The following is a 13,351-nucleotide window of genomic DNA, read 5'->3' on the forward strand; positions in this document are numbered from 1 at the left end:
AATAAAAGAAACTTGATAAAATTATAAAGATTCTGGAAATACATAGCATCAGATTAGATGAAGTAGAGGAAAGAATAAGTGAACTTGAAGAAAGTGTTTTGGAGAATGAAAGCACAAAAGAACAAATGGAAAAAAAATAAAAAAATTTGAAATGGATTTCAGGGATATGATGGACAACATGAAGCACACAAATTACAAGAATCATAGGTGTTCCAGAAGGGGAAGAGAAGGTTAAATATCTTGGAAGAGTATTCAAAGACATTGTTGGGGAAAACTTCCCAACCCTTCTAAATGACATAAATATGCAAATCTTAGGTGCCCAATGGACTCCAAATAGAAAGAATTTAAATAAACCCACTCCGAGACATATTCTGATCAGATTGTCAAATGCTGAAGAGAAGGAGCAAGTTCTGAAAGCAGCAAGAGAGAATCAATTCACCAATACAAGGTAAACAACATAAGACTAAGTAGTGACTAGTCAGCGGCCACCATGGAGGTGAGAAGGCAGTGGTATGACATATTTAAAATTCTGAAAGAGAAAAATTGCCAACCAAGAATTCTTTATCCACTAAAGTTCTCCTTCAAATTTGAAGGAGAGCTTAAAATCTTCACAGAAAAACAAATTCTGAGAGAATTTGCTAATAAGAGACATGCCCTACAAGAAATACCAGAGGGAGCCCTACTGACAGAGAAACAAAGAAAGAAGAGAGAGATCTGGAGAAGGGCTAGTAACTAAAGAGTTTTAGTAAGGGTACATTAAAGGAAATAGAAAGAGGGAAAAAAATACTTCTGACAAATAAAACCAAAGGACATCATGGCTGATTCAAGAACTGCCTTCACAGTAATAACTTTGAATGTGAATGGTGGATTAACCTCCTCAATTAAGACATATAGATTGGCAGAATGGATTACAAAATATGAACCATCAATATGTTTCTTACAAGAGACTCATCTTAGACTCAGACACACAAAGAAATTGAAACTGAAAGGATGGGAAAAAATATTCCATGCAAGCTACAGCCAAAAGAAAGCAGGAGCAGCAATATTAATCTCAGATAAAATAGACTTTAAATGCAAGGATGTCATAAGAGACAAAGAAGGTCACTATATACTGATAAAATGGATGATTCAACGAGAAGAAATAACAATCATAAATGTCTATGCACCCAATCAAGATGCCCCAAATTACAGGAGACAAACATTGGTAAAACTGAAAGAAGAAATAGATGTTTCCGCAATAATTGTGGGAGACTTCAATACATCACTCTCTCCTATAGATAGATCAACCAGACAGAGGACCAATAAGGAAACTGAAAACCTAAACAATTTAGGTTTGAATTTGGCTTAACAGACATACTTAGACCATTACATCCCAAATCACCAGGATATACATTCTTCTCTAGTGCTTATGGGACTTTCTCCAGAATTGATCATATGCTGGGCCATAAAACAAGCCTCAATAAATTTAAAAAAGATTGAAATTATTCAAAGCACATTTTCTGATCACAATGGAATACAATTAGAAGTCAATAACCATCAAAGATTTAGAACATTCACAAATATCTGGAGGTTAAACAACACACTCCTAAACAATCAGTGGGTTAAAAAAGAAATAATGAGAGAAATTGCTAAATATCTAGAGATGAATGAAAATGAGAGCACAACATATCAAAACATATGGAATGGGGAAGGAGGCAAGATGGCATAGAGAGGAGTGGAATTTAGTTAGTCATCTGGAGCAACTAATAAACAACCAGGAACAACTAGTAAATAATTTGGAATAACTGCTGGGGAACAACCATGACTGTCCACACATCATACACCAACCTGGATTGGGAGGAATGCCTGAGATCACAGCATAAAATCTGTAAGTAAAAACTGCAGAACTGCACCGGGAAACCCCTCCCCCCATGGCAGACTGAGCTGCAAAACCTCACTGTGGTAGAAAGCAGCATTCCTGGAGCAAGCGACTATAGATCAACATAGCTCCAACTGGGGTTTTAATTAACAAATGTGGACTGCTCAACACAAGCTACAACTCCCTAACAAGCAGACAGAGGCTATTAGTGATGATTGACCTTAAAGAACCAGGAGACTCCTCTGTCCTGGGAGGGGTGGGGAAAGACCAGGTGTTACCTCTGGCTGATGGGTGAAACTGGGGAGCTGTGGACTGGCTCTGAAAGGGAGCTTTCTTTCCCTTTTTCTCCCTCTCAACCTGAGTGGCCCAGTGGAGAGAGCCTCAGACATTTTCAGTTCACAGTGTCCTGAACCAGACTGGGGTGGAGATAACAGAGTCAAAGAGACAAAGGACCTATTCAAATGCAAATAACTCCCTAGGGCATGCATCTTCCTTAATAGGAAGGAGGTGGAGCCCAGCTCTACCACTGATCTTCCTTTCAGAACCAGACCTCGGGAAAAACAGCCAGAACAGAAACTAAAGGGGCCACACCTCCTTATACCAGTCAGGAGTGACAGGTGACAGCCAACTTCCCCTAGATGCTCAGAGAGAAATGCCCTGGGAGAACAAGCAAGAATCCACAGTAGCTGAGAGAGAGAAGCTAAGAGAGACAGAAGCCCAGAGACGTTTTGGAGGAAGCCATTTTGAAACCAGAACCTGGGAGCAAAGGACCAGCAGATGCCAGCCACATGCCTTCCCAGCTGACAGAGGTGTTCTGGATGCCACGGGTATTTCTTCAGTGAAGGTATCCTCTTGTTGATGACTTAGTTTGACACTTTTATGGCCTTAGAACTGTAAATTTGTAACATAATAAACCCCTTTAAGCCAATCCATTTCTGGTATTTTGCATAATGGCAGCTCTAGCAAACTGGAACAACAATTAATTTAGTTTACTGGAAAATACACAGTCATTTGCTAATGATGTCTCTAACAGGTTGTTGTGTCTATACAGTACACAATGTATCAAATATTCTCATTTCTTTCCACCTCCGTCTTCCATTTTCCTCTCAATTCTCCCTCTCCCCTTATTTATTGCATACATTTTTGTGACTTTTCTATGAAGTCATTAATTTTATTATTTTTTGTCTCTCATTCAAGAGATAGCATAGAGACTATTAAAGTTACAATTCAGTCTTGTTTATTTAAAGAATTTGGTATTCAGTAGAAATTCCACACTACTTCACTCACTTGCTTGCATGGAGTGAAGCAAGGATTCTGGTTTCCACCAGGTATTTCCTTTCACTCTTCTTACCTTTCCTGCATTATTTTAGTTCGAATTGTCTGGATAATTCTTCAGGCCTCCGTATTACCTCTAGAAATGTACCCAGTAAAGTATGATTTTGTACACACCTTGCTCTAGAAAAAGAAAAAGAAATATAATTGCAGTTTGACTCTGTCCTAAAGACAATAAAGCAAGGAAGTCAAAGCAAATGGTGCCAACTCTAAGGCTAGCAGCTGTAAAGTGCAATGTTCCCAACTACAAAATGCATCTCTCACTCTTCTAATGAGATCTTAATTCATTGGTGGTTGAAGCAAGATGTTGAATGTGCCTACCCATTTCAAGGAAATGTATAAAAGGAATACTTTATCATCTTTGATTTGTGAGTTAAGGTTCCTGTTTTAAATTTATTTTGCCAGACATCCAAAGAACTCAAGGGAAGACGTGATCTCTGTTCCACTACAATAAACCTGCCTGCACACAAGACAACCTGAGATGAGTTATAAATATCCTATAATTTGCTGAAAGTACTGAAGCACAGATTTATATCTGGTTTTTCTTCTTCTTCTTCTTCAAACCTCCTGGCATTTCTCTTAACAAGATTCAACAGCAGTAGGCTCATAGCTCAGCTTCCTAGTTATGCTTTAGCACAAGACTGAAAAAAAAAATAGTTCACTGCTATAGATAACTTTCTAGAAAGTTAGACCCCTATTTAGTGAACACAGTGTGAGATTTGCCTGCTTAAAATTGTCTGTTAAGCAGTCACTGTGGAAATTGCATTTACTGAGGGGGGAAGAGAAGATTGAAATCAGGAGCAGATGTCATCCAAATGGCCTGTACAGTAAATTTTATAATCAGGGCATTGAAATAAATGGCCATAAAGTTAACTTGAGCAAGTCCTAGACTGATGACCAACTGCAAAGCCAACACACCTTGATGCTGACATGCCCTACCCTTCCTATTCCCACCACAGCTCTCATAAGTAAAAATTTCTAATAATGTCAAAATGTATCATGCCAATAGGGAGTTCACTGGAATGAAAAGAGGCACAGATTGAAGTCCTCTCCCCAATTTGCATTCTGGCCTCAGAATGCTCCTAATCTGTTTAAATTTCTAACCGTCTGGCTGAAAGATAAACTTGCCTTTTTAAAAAAGGCCCAAAAAACACAATGCTCTTGGGAGCTACAATTTAGCGATAGGAAGAATTTTGTGATTTGAAGGCTGCTTCAAATAGAGATGCTTATCTTGCAACATGTCCATGAGTCTAACATACACCCTGTGTTGGTACCTAAAATTCACTATAGTGGGGGCAGCTGGTGATTTTGAAATTCAAATGCTTATTTTGGTGCTTCATTCTTCCAAAGGTAACATGTGTCTCATCTTAATACTTGGCAGGGAAGGTAGGTGGCATGTTAGAATCATGGAGCTAGAAGTCATCTGTCTAGTGATCCCAAATCAGTCTCATAGCTAGTGCCAAGTTGTGGACAGAGGAATCAGTGAGGGAACTTGTTTAAAAACATCACTGGCCCCACCTTTTGATTAAGGCTCTCTAGGTCAGGATTGGGAACTTCTAAGTCCAACTGCCTCATTCAATATTAAGTCCAACTCCCTCATTCAATATAGACAGTTCTGTTATCACACAATTTATTCTTCTAAATTATACACTAAAAATTCCCAGGATGATAGAGAAAATAGAGTTAGGAGCAGACTGGTGAAACTGCATACAATTTGGTGACCAGGACAATAACAAAAACAGCAACAATATAAAAGCACACACACGTTAACATAAAAGTTGTTAAATGTCTAATAAATAAGTATAGTAAGTATAAGATTTAGCCTTTAAAAAAAAAAGGTGAAGTTGGATGGAAGGGATTGTAAGAAGGAGGAGGAGTTGAAGCTCCTGAGTTATGAAGACAGACAAAATCCCCAGATTAGGAAGAACTATACAACAAGCCCTTCCAAGTCAGAATGCATGGCCAAACTGAGCCAAGAAGAAGAACCTGGAGTAAACAGACATTGGATACTGCATTCTGCTTCTCTGTGGCTTGCTGTGCTCTGGAGTGTTCAGCTGTGTTAGCACATGGTGCATTCAGTGTCTTGTTGCTTGATGGCATAAAACATCAAGGGGCTAGAAAAATCAAGTCATGGATGATTCAACACAGTGTCTGTGTTATACTGATATCATCCTGTTATTGGTCAACTGAGCATGAGCTAAATCACATTTAGAAACACATGTTGTAGCAGAACAGACTTAAATCAATCTTCCAGACAACATTTCTACCAAGTATTTATTCTGCTCCTACTTGAACACTTCTGCCTGGGGTAGCCTACTCCATTTTGGGAGAGCTCTCATAATTAAAAGCTCTTCCATATGTTGAGTTAAAATCTGTCTTTCTGCAGTGCCCATCCATCTATTCAAATCTTCTTGTGCTTCCACATGACAGAATGCTTTCCAGATATTTAGAAATGGTCATTTTAACTCCGCTAAGTCTTTTCTTTACCAGCCTAAGCATTCCCCCATTTTTCACATGCTTGTCATATGACATGGCTTAGACTTCTCTGGTCATTCAAACGCCCCCAACCCACCCCACCCCCCAAACATGCTTAGAGTGTTTGATCGAGAATTGTCAAATCTTTATTTGACCTGATCACCATAGACACAAGTGAGACGTCTATTGCATCTGAGCTAGACACTGAATTTCTATGGAGGTAGAGCAGGCTGGATAAAGTTTAGGCAGTTGAATCACATCATTAGCTCATACTGCACTTGTATTCACCCATGTAATTACATAGAGAGTATCTTTTCATCCTTAGGGTTCACCCTTGCCCTTGGCCACAGGAACCTTTCATAGCCATCGATCGGTTAAACCACAGGCTGGGTATTGTGTTCTAATAAGCTATGAACCTGCAATGTAACAGGCTCAGAAATAAACTTATAATTAAACAATTTATATTAAAAACAAAGGTCATGAAAAACAAGGAAATACTGAGAGGTTGTTATAGACCATAATAGACTAAGGACACACGACTACTAAATGCAACATGCTGTCCTGGATGGATCCTGGAACAGAAAAAGGACATAAGTGGAAAAACTGGTGAAATACTAATAAAGTCTGTAGATTAGTTAATAGCAGTAGATCAATGTTAATTTTTTTTTAGTTTTGATCAATGTAACATAGTTATGCAGCATGTTGATGTTTTGGGAAGCTGGGTGAAGGGTATACGGGAACTTCATACCATCTTTGTAACTCTTCTGTAAATCTAAAATTATTTCAAAATGAAAATTTCTAAAAAAGGTAATAAATACTCAAAAACTCATTGCTTACTAATCATCCTAAGTATTTTTCTACATTTTCCTATTACTAGGCACTTGAGGTTATTTATGATCATGGTATCTGTATCTATGCATTGTTTTTCACCAAAGAACTGGTTGTTGCCCATTTAGCAGCACACCGCTGATCAATATCCTCATTGCCAATTCAAAAAAAAAATGAAAATAAACTTTGCTCATGTTCTCATGAGCAATTTTTTACGTTTTAAAAATTGATTGATTTTTGTAGAAGATTCTGAGCCTCTCCTTTCCTTGTGAACAAAATGATTTCATGGTGCTGCAATTTGGATCTTTTTCTCTGGATTTTGTATGTGTCTGCCTTTTTACCCATGGCTATGTTCTTTCTGAAATAATCAGAATTTTCTGAAAACTGTGGTAATTTGGGGAGCATGTTAAGTAATAAAATCAGAAGAATCACTTTTTTCTTCTTATAGCCCAAACTAAAAATGGATTCCTTCATTGTGCAAACACATAAGAGACATAACTTTTTTTTAACGTTCCATCATTAACCAACCCCCTGTAAACAAGCACTCAAGGCATTGCTACCTAATCACTTCATGAGCTAGACAGCCTGAGTTACGATCCTACCTATCTAATCATGGTATGGCTTGAACCATATTCCCCACGTTGATCATAAAGTTGCCTTGATACACTCTGCAAATGCTTTTCTGAAATCAGGCATATTGTATCTATAGCAATTGCTTGACTAACTGGCCAAGTAACCCCTTTTAAAATAATTAGGCTGATCTGTTGGGATTTGTTCTTGGTAAACTCCATACTTACACATCCTCTTCTTCTAGAAAGTATGTGTGGTGACTCTCCCATTTATTAGTTTGATGGAAAACTGTCTGAGACTCAGACAAATGAAAGAGAACTGCAGAAAATTGCTTCCTAATTGTCAGACTCCCACACTATGTTCTGGAAAACACAATCACAAGGCTTGCTTCAGAATTGCTTCTATTTACCTTCATCTTAATCGAAAGCAAGTAATTAAGAAATTGTCTCTCCGGAAGCCTTCTAATAAGCAAATTTCCATTATCCTTAGCCACATAGTGTGAGCCAACTCCTAATGAATACCATTAATGTGGACATGGTCATGCATTAATCCCACCATGGCTGAGCAGGATTGAGCCCTATAAACACAAGAATCAAGGGTCTTCTTCCCACAGTAAACAGATTAATAAAAGCAGGAAGTGGCTGTTATGGTCTAAGAATCAAAAAAGACAATAAAGCCCATATTTTTTTCTAGCCCAAGGGACTAGACATTATTCCAGTTTTTTAATGTAACCATGTTACGCTGACAGATGAAAATGTGACAAATTGGATGACAACTTAAATAGTGGATTTTACAAATGATAATAGGTATTATCTATTGTGCCAAACACTCTAGTATACACTTTAAATAAATTACTTCACTTAAAAGAATGGGAATTATTATCCATGGAGAACACACCCCAATGCAGGTAAATTGATAGAATTATAAATTATGTAATGCACTGCTTCAATAATATACTGTATGTGCATTATATATATTTATAAATATACTGTACATACACTATATGTATATTTACATACATATGTATGCTTGTAATATACTATATGCATATTTATTTACAAATAATATACTGTACGTACATTATAAATACAAAAATACTATAAAAATTTAAATATTCTAATATTTACTTTTCCCAACCCAATGGGTCAACTTGCACATACCCTTGCCCCCTCTGTCACTGCCCTTACCAAATTTAATTAATTATACACTGTCTTGGTAAATTCCTATGCAATTACCTTGAACTAGTGTTGTTACATGTGGACTTATTATTCTAAATAAATTATTGCCAGGCAACACTGGCCACTTTTCGATTTTTGGTGGCATGAAAGGAACATGACCCTTGGAGAGGATCAAACGGTAAGAGCCAAGCCTAATTCCAATCTTATCCTATACCTGTGACAGGACCTGTCCCCTTGCAAAGGTCTCCACAGCTCTATCGCAGTCTATCATAGAGTCTATCTTAGTCTCTATCACACTGCCTGTTCAGGAGCAGCAGTAACATGGCTAACTAGTCTTGGGGAGTCCCTGAAGAATTACAAAAGATTATAAATCATAGCGCTTCCAGTGGCAACCAAGGTGTTATGTTATTATTTCTTGACTCAGATCCATCACCTGTTTTGTGATATGACCATGGATTCTTACTGAATTACTGAAAGGTGTTGAGAGTTCAGGCAAAACGTAAAGAATTTTACAAATTAGAGTTTCTTTTTTATGATAACTATTTATATTATTGCTAGGATGTTCTATGTTTAGTGAGAATGTAATACAGACAATACTTCCTCACCTTAAATTCCAAGCGCAGAGAGGGTCTTGCAGAATAATGAACACTCTATTAGTGTTGTAACTCAGCAGGAAAGAAGGGTCCACAGTGACTACCCTACAAGAGTAGCTACTGGATGAATGACTGTTTTCATGGCAGCCCAATCAAATATTCCCTTGTAACTTTTTAATCCAGTGGTTATCAAATTGTGTTCAGCGGAGCTCAAGAATGGTGTCTGAGATGGGGGTGGGGTTTGAAGGGAGAAGAAGAGGAGACCAGCAGGGGGCACTCCGGGACCCCTTCACTAATGCATGGCGGCTCTTTCATTTGTTTTATATGCTGGGGCTGTTCAGAGGATTCCATTTAAGCAACAGGTTTTAAAACAAACAAACAAACAAAACACCAAAGCCCTAATATATATTGGGAAATTTTAATTTTTAACTTTGTAAGGAAAATTTTAAAGTTTCCTATGGTTCATTTTTTTTTTATTTTGAAATAAATTCAAAGTTATATGAACAGTTGCAAAAACAATACTAGCCCCATACACAGAATTCCATCATACCCTGATCCCCCTCCCCCTATAGCTCAATCCAACTTTAACATGCTGTCACGTCGCTATTTCTTTCCCTCCCTATCACCCATCATCTATTGCTCTATCTTCTGAACATATGAGAGTTAGCTACACACATCCTAACAAACACTATATATAATTCACGTATGTACTTCCCATGAACAAGAACATTCTTTTATGTAATTCCATTAAGCACAGCTGAGAAGTGTAAGAGATTCAACAATGATACAAAGCTTGCATTCTATATTTCCTTTTCCTTATGTCTCACTGTGTCCCTTCGAGCCACCTGTCCTCCACCCTCCAATCCCATCCAAGTTCATCCTTAACATTCAATTGTCGTCTAGTTAGACTGTCTTTTTTTTTTTTTCTTTTTTCAGTTGTGGAAACATATATACAGCCTAAATCTTCCCATTCTACCCCTTCCCTAGCATTCCATTAGTGGGATTAATCACATTTAGAATGATGTCATGCTCTTTCCCACCATCCATTACTAGAAATTTCCCTTCACCTCAAACAGCAACCCTACACTCCTTTCTTAACTCCCCATTGCCCCTTCCCCTATTTCTCTTAACCCAGACTCTACTTTTCATCTCTATGGTTATATTCTCTGATAATTTCTTTGTGTTTACTTTGGGGCTTAAAATTAACCTCTTAAATCGCTATCAATCTTGTTTTTCCTTGATACCACCTTCACTTCAATAGGGCACATAAACTATGTTCTTATATGCCTTCGTTCCCCCACCTTTATATAGTTGTCTAAAATTACATATTTTACATTGAGTTCAAAACCACTGATTTGTCCTTAGAGTTTGTGTATTTTTATTCATGTAGGAAGTAAACAGTGGAGTTATAGTTCAAAAACTATTGATTTCTATTTGTATCCCATTGTGGTTGGAGAATGTTCTTTGAGTATATTCATTTTTTTTTTTTTTAATTTCTTGAGGCTTGTTTTATGTCCCAGCTTATGGTCCCTTCTGGAGAAAGATCTGTGATCACTAGAGAAAAATGAGTGTCCTGGTGATTTGGGATGTAAGGTACTATGTATGTCTGTTAAAATTCTCTATATCTCCTCCTCCTTCCTTTGTCTCTCTGTTGGTAGGGCTTCCTTTAGAATCTGAAGTAGGGCAGGTCTTTTATTGGCAAAGTCTCTCAGCATTTGTTTGTCTGTGAAAAATTTAAGCTCTCCCTCAAATTTGAAGGAGAGTTTTGCTGGATAAAGTATTCTTGGTTGGAAATTTTTCTCTCTCAGAATTTTAAATATGTCATAACACTGCCTTCTCGCCTCCATGGTGGCCTCTGAGTAGTCACTACTTAGTCTTATGTTGTTTCCTTTGTATGTGGTGATTTGCTTTTCTCTTGCTGCTTTCAGAACTTGCTCCTTCTCTTCAGTATTTGACAGTTTGATCAGAATATGTCTCGGGGTGGGTTTATTTGGATTTATTCTATTTGGAGTTTGCTGGGCATTTGTGCCTTGTGTGTTTATATTGTGTAGAAGGTTTGGGAAGTTTTCCCCAACAATCTCTATGAATACTCTTTCTAGGTCTTTACCCTTTTCTTCCCCTTCTGGGACACCAATGAGTCTTAAGTTTGGACGTTTTATTTTATCTATTGTATCCCTGAGATCCATTTTGATTTTTTTGATTTTTTTCTCCATTCTTTCTTTTGTTCTTTCATTTTCTGCTCTATGGACTTCTAGGACACTGAAATGTTGTTCAGCTTCCTCTAGTCTTGTATGTGAATATCCAGAGTCTTTTTAATTTGGCCAACTGTTTCTTTTATTTCCATAAGATCTTCTATTTTTTTTATTTACTGTTGCAATGTCTTCTTTATGCTCTTCTAAGGTCTTCTTTATGGCACTTATATCCTGGGCCATGGTCCTCTTGATGTCCTTTAAATCCTTTGCCATGTTTTCGTTCTTCGATTGTAGCTCTTTGATTAATTGTGCGAGGTACAGTGTTTCTTCCCAAATCTTGATTTGTGTGTTTGGAGCTGGATTCTCCATATCATCTGGTTTTATCATATGCATTAAGATTTTCTGTTGTTTTTGGCCTCTTGGCATTTGTTTTGCTTGATAGGGTTCTTTCAAGTTGTAACAAAGAAAAGGATATTGATCTAATTTTTCAGAGACACAGTTTGGTGACGTACACTTCCTCTAACTAACCAGCAGATGGCATCTGTGAGTCACCTATATCCCCCAAGTCAGTTCTCAACCTTTTTTCCACGGTGTGTGGGGAAATGATTCTTGTGGGTTCAGTTGGAGAACTCAGTTTGGGTGTGTTGCTGGAGCCGTCCGCCCTGAATGTGGGGCGTGTGTATGGGTGGCCAGGGAGGAAGGGCAGTTCTACTGTTCAAATCTCTCAGGTTCCAGGAGATTCAAGGCCGCCGCAAGAGTCTAAGCCTTCATTTCAGTTCAGCCCCAGACCCCCTCGCTGTTCCACAAACCACCAGACTTGGCATAGCCTCTCTGGGTTCTCCGAGCAGGTCCCCCCTCCCAGCCACGATCCTCCAGGAGCTCAGCCGAGAGAATGCCATGTTACATCACCAGTGTGCGCCGTCCCTTAAGGGAAGCCCTGGGCCACTGGGCTGTGCCACGGGGCTCTCAGCTTGTTTCAGAATGCAGAATGTCTGAGGCTGTCTTTACTGCAATGCGTTGCGGGCTGAGAACAGCTGAGGTTTCCTCCACAGAGAGAGAGTGAGGGAGAGAAAAACTCCCAGGTTCACCAGTCAGCCAGAGATAGCACCCAATTCTCTGGGCTCCCTATCCTGAGACAGATATGTCCCCCAACTCTCCCAAGGCCAGTTGTCACTAAAAGCCTCTGTCTGCTTGCTGAGGATTCGCTGTCTGTATTGAGCAGTTAATACTAAAACCTCACTTGGAGCTGGGCTGAGAGAGTGCACGGCGTGGCTTCCGTGAGGGAGGGGCTCCCGGCTCTAGGTTCTCAGCTGTCAGCGCGGGTCCGCAGTTTTACTTACAGATTTTATGCTGTGATCTCGGGCATTCCTCCAAATTCGTCTGTGGATGCTGAGTGTACAGTCACATTTGCCTCCCCGCTGTTATTCCAGGTTATTTACTGGTGTTTTGTTCATTTATGAATTATTCTGGGGGAGACTAAGTCTTCCACTTCTTTCTATGCTGCCATCTTCCCAGAATCCCCCATGGTTCATTTTTAAAACTTGTGATCAGTTTGTGAAGCAAATATCAAAGATTGGTGAAACTCCAAGGGCAAAGAATAATTTAAATAAAGTTGGACAAATTATCAATTTTGTAATAACTACATATGCTCCAAATTGAGATACAGAATATTGGGATCACTAAAAATTAGGATTTCAAGTGAAGATTCACAAACTTAATTTCCGCGGAGGATGACCTCCTTGACAAAGTCACTCAGCCGGGCACTGGTCAGAAAAGTCTTCATTCAGACGTACCTGGATGAGTGATAAGGGATGTGCTGGGCTTTTGAACTCTGAATCACTGATTAGCAGTCTTTGTGGGTGCTCTGGGACCAAAATCAAGATAGATGAATCTTTTTGTGCGTGGGGGAAAAATAATAAGAATTAAGACACTGAAAGGGCCACTCATCCTTGCTGTGAAGGATTTTTCTGCAGAAAATATTGGTAGAGATGTGTCATTTTCAGTGGAGTGTAACATTTTAGCCTGAAAGTGCTGACAGTCTGCTGTACATGAACCTTGTTAGCACTCTGCTATAGGCAAGAACAATGAACATTCAATCTCAGGTGTAGTGACAAGCCCGTGGTTGTAAGCACAGACAGCCTCCCACAAAATTTGGGCAACCACAGTCACTTTGACATGAGCAATTCAGTCTCTCAAGTATGTCTAGTGTATAGTGCCTATATTCCTTACTTGGTCAACTTGGCTCCAACCTAATCTATCACTAACAGTGACAAATGAGAAATATCTCCTACCAGACAGGTCTACCCTCTGCTCATAAACACCCCC

The sequence above is a fragment of the Choloepus didactylus genome, chromosome 2 (assembly GCF_015220235.1).
Source record: "Choloepus didactylus isolate mChoDid1 chromosome 2, mChoDid1.pri, whole genome shotgun sequence".
In the NCBI taxonomy this organism is placed as follows: domain Eukaryota; kingdom Metazoa; phylum Chordata; class Mammalia; order Pilosa; family Megalonychidae; genus Choloepus; species Choloepus didactylus.